Genomic DNA, 7718 nt, shown 5'->3' on the forward strand with positions numbered 1-7718 from the left:
GGTTTAGGGGTTGCGTAAAGCGCTTCGTAAGGAACGATGTACTTAATTGATCTCTGATCACCCTCTAGTACTATCCTTACCTGGCTAACTACCCGGGTAAAACTTTAATTTTTCACTTTAGGAGTTTTTGGTTAGGAGCTAGTCTAGTTGAGTTAGGCTTAATCCTAGAGTTAGAGTGATTGAAAAGTGATTGATTTAATTTGTTTAGTTAGGATTTTTCTTTATCATAAAAAAAACTAATTTTCTTTCTTTCCTTAAAAAAAATTATCTTGGTGTGTGCAAACTTGGGTTAGGGATAATTCTCATCGTTTAATTCATTTTGAACCAATCATAGAAATGACGTATCCTAATCCACCCGTTCTTCAAGATATGTGCTATCCCATTAGGAATACAATCCCCTCTTGCATTAGGCTCCCCGAAACAAATGGAATAAATTTTGAGCTTAGACCGTATTACATAAACATGCTTCCCAAATTCCTTGAAAATGAAACAGAAGATGCATATATTTTTATCTCGGAATTTAAGGAAGTGTGTATTATGATTAAAATGATAGAATTAACAGAAGATGTGATCAAACTCAGATTTATTCCATTTGCTCTCAAAAACAAAGCAAAAAAATAGTTGTATAGCTTACCCATAAATTTCATCACTACTTGGGAGGAATTTATCACCGTTTTTCTTAAGAAATTTTTCCCGATTCATAAAACGGTGAAGCTAAGAAACAGCATCATGAATTTTAAAATTGTCCCGGGAGAACCCTTTTGGAAGTATTTTGACCAATTTAAAGATCTTCTCATCAATGTCCTCATCACAGTTTTTCTGACAAATAATTTATGAATGATTAGATTATTCTACAAAAACTTCCTTAGAATTAATATGCCACGGGGATTTCATGAGGAAAAACGCTGATGAAGCTTGGGAGTTTTTAGAGAGTCTTTCTGAAAAAACCATGCAATGGGAACACTGTGATGACCGAGTGTCATCAGTTCCCCAACCCAAGTCCAGTGGTATTTCCTTAGAGTTGAACATTGTCTCTGAAGCTAAGATGGCCACAATCATGCGTAGGTTAGAAGCTTTAGAAATCAAGGAAAGAGTCACGGCTCAAATCAATCAAGTTTCAGCCTCAGGATGTCACAACTGTCTGTCACCATCTCATGTTTCAGAAGAATGTCCTCTCTTAGGAAATAATCAGCCATTAGGACAGGTCAACGCTACATTCTAGCATTACGCAAATGAACAATTCTCTCCAACCTACAACCCAGGTTGGAGAAATCACCCAAACTTTGCATGTAATCAGGGAACTCACTCCGAAACTCAAAATTTCACTCTCTCTTCAAACCAACAATTTCCTAGGGGAAACACAGTTTCTTTCAATTCTCATCCACAATTTTAATAACCCAATTTGTCGTATCAAAATCAGTCTCCTTTTCATCAAGTTGTAATTCAGACTCTTCACAATCCAGATCAGGATAAACATCTTAATATCTTGGAAAGGGGTTTGGAAACCATAATTAAGGCATCCACTCAAACCACGAATATGTTGACTCAAACGTTCAGCACTTTGAATTCCTTTATGCAATCAACCGGACAAATGCTCAACTCCAACACTCAAGTTATAGCTAGATTAGAATCCTAACTTGGTCAACTAGCTAGTGCCGTGAGTGAAAGAGAGAAATAAAAATTTTCGAGTCAACCCGTGGTCAACCCTAAGGACACAGGATGCAGTTCATCCTATGAAGCTCAAGTGAATGCAATCCATTCACTTTGATCAGGTAGACAGGTCGATAATCAAGTAAGAACTCCTCCAAGTCAAACTCTTGATCCAGTACAAATTCCTTCTCCTTCTCCTTCTGATGAATCTATTCAACAATCACCCCCTCAGATGACCAAGAACCTGAACCCGAACCTAAGCCTGCTTTTGATAGGTTTAGACCAGTTGTTCCTTTTCCAGATAGACTCAGGCCTAGGAAACACTCCCCTCAAGAGGAGAAGATCCTAGAAACATTCAAGCAGGTTAAGGTCAATATTCCTCTCTTAGATGTAATTGAACAAATTCCATGTTATGCTAAATTTTTGAAAGAATTATGCACTAAGAAGAGGAGAATAAATGTTCCAAAGAAAGTCTTTTTAGCCGCCAATATCAGTGATATGCTCTCAAATCCCATACCTTTGAAACGTAAGGATCCAGGTTCTCCTATCATTTCATGTGTCATTGGTAATACTCACATTGATAAGGCGCTTTTAGACTTAGGGGCCAGCGTCAATTTGCTTCCATATTTAGTCTACTACCAATTGGGTATAGGTGTACTGAACCCTACCCACTGTACTTTGCAGTGGGATGATAGATCTGTCAAGGTCCCTATGGGTGAGTTAGAGGATGTTCTGATTAAGGTTGGAGATTTCATTTTTCTAGTAGATTTCGTAGTCTTCGAAACACAGCCTTTTTCTAATCCCAAAGGACAGACATCTGTCATCTTAGGATGACCATTCTTAGCCACTTCTAATGCTCTCATCAACTGTAGAACTGGTCAAATGAAGCTGTCCTTTGGGAATTTGACTGCTGATCTTAACATTTTCAATCCAGAGGACCAACCAAATAATCAGCCGCTAGAAATAAATTACATTCATGAAAGATCAGAAGAAGAAGAAGAAAAAGAAGAGTCTGATTTGAGTTTTGAGGAAATTTTTGGTGAGGAGTAAGAAGAAGAAAAAGAAGAGTCTGATTTGAGTTTTGAGGAAATTTTTGGTGAGGAGTTGGAAATTTTAGAAATAGCAGATCAGGTCATTTGAGGAAATTTTTGGTGAGGAGTTGGAAATTTTAGAAATAGCAGATCAGGTCTTTGAGAATAATGAAATTGTGTTAAACATTTACTGCTTTGAATTAAATTTTAAAGAACTCTTTCTTGATGAATTTAGATTCTTGGAGAATAATCAACAACCAAATTTTCAGAACTCAACCATGAATCTTAGGGTTGAGGAAAATACTGCAGAAGAATTGGTTGTTAGAAAACAAAAATTCACAATACAAGAGTCTAAGTTCATTAAGAAATGTAAAATGCATGACACCAATAATACCTACCTTACTTTGTTGTAAGAATTACTGAACACCCCAAAATGCTTAAAATTTTACATTATTGATTATATCATTCTGAATTTATTTAAAATCCGGGAAAGAATTTTTAACAATAAGGTAGGATTCAATGTAGAATACGAGCTTTTCATGTTGAACACTTCATGCTACATTATTTGTTTTGTTTATTTCAGAATAACAAAAAGAATTTATTTTTCTCTCATTTGAGAGTTTCTTTTTCAGTTGTAAAAAAAAGAAAAAAAAGAAAAAAAATAAAAGAAGGAAAAAAAAGAAAAAAAAAGAAGAATAAACTTCTGATTCTATCCTCCTCAGACCAAAGGTAAGTGCTTTACTTCTTATCTGTTTTACTTTGTGCATCATAGAGTTTGCATTGAGGATAATACAAAATTTAGGTATGGGGGTGGGAATTACTTATTTTTTTCTCTTTATTTTACATTTTTAGTTGCATTTTTTTTTATCATTTTTCCCCTTTTTTTAAAAAAAATCTATCGTCACTTGCCAAATTGATAGAGTTATGTAATAATTAATTTATTTGATAAATTTTAAATTTTCTAATCTCTAGTTTGTTATTTACTCAAGTTTACCTTTTATGATAACTCTAAATAAATTTCTTAAGAAATAATTTTCAAAGTAGTATACTTTACTTAAGCCTTAACTTAGATTTTTATTTAAAATAATGAATTTATGCATGCTTAGCTTAGAGTTAAAAATAATTTTTCAAAATGTCTTGACTTACATATTTTTCAGAATATATATACATATACATATAAAAAAATTACAAAAGAAGAGTGCGAAAAATGGGCACCAAAAGAAGAAAAAAAAGAAAGAAAAAAAACTCTTAAATTCAAGGTGATTCTATCTTATAAAGCCTAAGCTGACTGAGTAATTAAGCCCAAGGAGTATTTCCATACTTAATGACCTAAGCCCAATTGGGTTGGGATCCATTGGTCCAAAACTCGTTAAATGGTCGCTTAGAAAACCCGTTAAAGTAGAAAAAAAATCACCAAGGAAGAAAGAGTCAAAAAATAATATAAAATAAATGTTTTATATATATAGTTATATTTGTATATATGGTCTTGGAAAATATTTTAGATCAAGCAACTTGAATATTATTTTAAACAAAGAGTTAGCATGTCCTTTTCAAAACTTTTAAATTAAATTTCTAAGTTTGGCTTGGTTTTGTGTTGCCATAATGAGAAGATTTTCTAGGAAATTTACATTAGAGTTATATATAAAAATGTTTTCTTGAGTAATAACTAGCTTCAATTATCAAGTAAATTTAGTTTTTTACTAACTTCTTTAATTTGGCAAGTTGACCGAATTTTGTGGGTATATTCATTATAAACCCTCACGAGACTACAACTCGTCCACTAGGGTAACCTAGGGGTTTAAAGGCTTGTTGTATGCGCTAAATACAACTGCGATTCCTACGAAAGTGAGTTATTTTTCTTTTATTTTTCTTTCTTTACTAGATGACTAGCAAAAGTTTAGGTGTGGGGGTATTTGATAATCACATTTTATTATAATTTTATACCCTTATTATCTATTTTATATGAATAAATATACCACTAATAATTATTTTTATCTTTTAATTATAGGTTAATGAAGAATAAATCTCAAACTTCCATCTCTCAACAAAAACTCATTGATTAAATGAAGAAATGAAACAAAGAAGCCTATTGGAAAATCAATTTCTAAATTATCCAAAAGCCCAAGCTAAGAAGAAGAATTAAAGCCCAAGAAATGCCAAAGCCCAAAGCCAAAACTAAAACAAATGCATGAAGAAATCAAGAATTATCCAAAAGCCCAAAAGCCCAAGTTGCCAAAAGCCCAACACACAAGGTGGAATCTCGGACAGAAATTGGAGAAGGCTTGACATCGATGCCAGCATCGATGGGGGCATCGATACGGCTATCGATGCTGGCATCAATACGTCCGTCATTCTGTTACAAATCTAAGGCTGAAAATTATTGTTTTTGGATAAGATTTTAATCCAAGGACTCACATTCACTGATGTTTACTATAAATAGGGGTAGAGAATGAGGAGTTAGAGGTGTAAAAATTTTTATTACTCTATTTGGAGAGGAGGGCCACTCTTCATTGAGAATGCCCTAGAAATTTGTAACTTTTGTTACAATTAATAAAATAATTTTTTTTACCACTTTAAATATTTCTTCTCTTTGTTGGATGATGAAGATGGAGATGAAGAATTATTTGGAGATTTGTATTTCTTTTATTTTTCTATTTTCTTTCTTTTTTATTGCTTATTACTTTAGATTTATTTCTATGCTTATAGTTAGATTTATTTTCTTGTTAAATAGCCAAGAGGCTAGAACCCTTTTGCCTTAGATTTATTTCATGTTTATAGAGTAGATTTATTTTCTTGCATTTAATTCTTGTAATTTATTTTATAGTTTAGATTTTGTAATTTATTTTATAGTTAGATTTTAATTTTTTGCACTATTCACCTTGAGGCTAGAACTCTCTTGGGTTTAGTTTTTCTTTTTGTTTATTTTTATTTTCTTTAATTCGCCTTTAGGCTAGAACCCTCTAGGGAATCGCCATTTTATTTTCTTACACTATTTACCTTAAGGCTAGAACCCTCTTGGGTTTAGTTTTCCTTTTTGTTCATTTTTATTTTCTTTGATTCGCCTTTAGGCTAGAACCCTCTAGGGAATCACATTTTTTTAAGAAGTGGATTCAATTCTAGATTACCCATATCTTTAATTGAATTCACTATATTTACTTTCTTGAATTTTCTTTTTATTCTTGATTTTCCTTTTTGATTCTTGACTTTATTCATCTTTCTTTTTCTCCTTGTGAAAATCATTCATTCTTTGTCACATCTACTCTCACTTACATTTTGTGCCGATTTATATACTATCACTTTCACTCTCATTATCTCTCCACAATCACACTTATTCTTCACTCCTATTTGTCACGCACACAATATAAGAACCGATTTATATTTTCTCCTACAAAACACCTTCCTCGTGGGATCAATAACTTTTTATACTATAATTTGACACGGTTGTGCACTTGTAATATTTTTGGTACATGTTTATGCTGCATCAAGTCTTGGCAAGTCCATAAGCTGTCCTTCGACTTGTTGGCATCTTATAGGAGGTCTGACGCTATGTTATCGCAAATATTTTTCTCAATACGCATGACATATAAGTTGTGCTTGATTTTACGCTTTTGTTAGTAAGGTAGCTGGAAGAAGATAGTGAATTAGTCCATCCTCTAGGCAATTTTTTGGTATCATTCTCAATGTGCACTCTTCGAACCGTTCTCTTACGTTTCAATGACTTTTGATTCTTTAAGTAATCTCTTACTCCTAATAGGTCGTACTTAGGATATCGATTTTTTCTAGACCTTACTTTTGGAGACACCACAAGCAACTTTACAATCTTAACTTTGGTCAATTGACGAGGCATCTTTTTTATCTCAATTGTGGCATCAAACATAGTAGAAAACTTTATATATCTATGTATCAAGGGAAACCATATTTGATTAAAGAAATAATAGCTCCTTTGGCTATTTGCTAATTGAAGGGCTTCACATTCCAGACCACATACTGGATAAGCATACTTGCCCTTCATAGACCAACTGAATAGATTAGCATAAGCTAAAAAATCATTAATCTTCCATATTAGAATAGCATGTAATCTAAATGACTCTTTAAGATTGGCATCATATGTCAATGCACCCTCCGTCCACAAATATTTTAGCTCATCAATTAGTGGCTCCAAATAGCTAGTGTGTGCTTGCCATGTATCAATAATGAGAGTATTATATATGGCTGTTTCATACAAAGCAATAGAGGTAAATCATATGGCATTAATACAATTGGCCTAATAGACTAACCCAAACTCATAACCTTGAACATGTTGAATCTATCATTAGAGAGGCCCAAGCTAACATTTCTGCAATTAGCGACAAAATGAATTTAAGTTTTATCAACATGCTTCTAAGCTAAAGCATCAATAGGATGTCTCACTTTACCATCATCTACTCAATCTTCCTCATGCCACATCATATTCTTAGCAGTATCTTTGTTCATATATAGTCATTATAATCTAGGGACAAATAGAAAATAACGAAGCACCTTGCTGGAATGTTCTTCTATTATTTGTGTGTCGTTTTCACCGAGAAACTCCACTTGTCGGACACTCCAGAAGATCTTTATTAACTTTGTGGTAGAGAATACAATGATTCAGATATGCATCAATCCTATTATAGTTGAGACCCAGAGTGAAAGCAACCTTCTCAATCTGATAAGTTGTTTTGGGCATGCTAACCTCTCCGGTAGGAATTACCGTTCAAAGCAAATTAATAAGTATATTAAAATAATTACTAGCCATTCCTCTAAGGGTCTTAATATATAGAAGTTTTAGCATAAATGAAAATCTATAGTACTTAGTACAACCCTCATATATGTCTTTTTCACTATGTTCTAGTAGCTTCATTATTCACTTTATGTCTGCAAAAGCATGCATATCTTCAAAATTTTCTACACCTTCGACATCTTAGACATCTTCAGCATCATGTTCAATGTTATCTCTAATATCATCTTCAACATCATCATGAATATTATATTTGATAGGGTGGGCAAAAAGATCATTCA

The sequence above is a fragment of the Asparagus officinalis genome, chromosome 1 (genome assembly GCF_001876935.1).
Source record: "Asparagus officinalis chromosome 1, Aspof.V1, whole genome shotgun sequence".
In the NCBI taxonomy this organism is placed as follows: Eukaryota; Viridiplantae; Streptophyta; class Magnoliopsida; order Asparagales; family Asparagaceae; genus Asparagus; species Asparagus officinalis.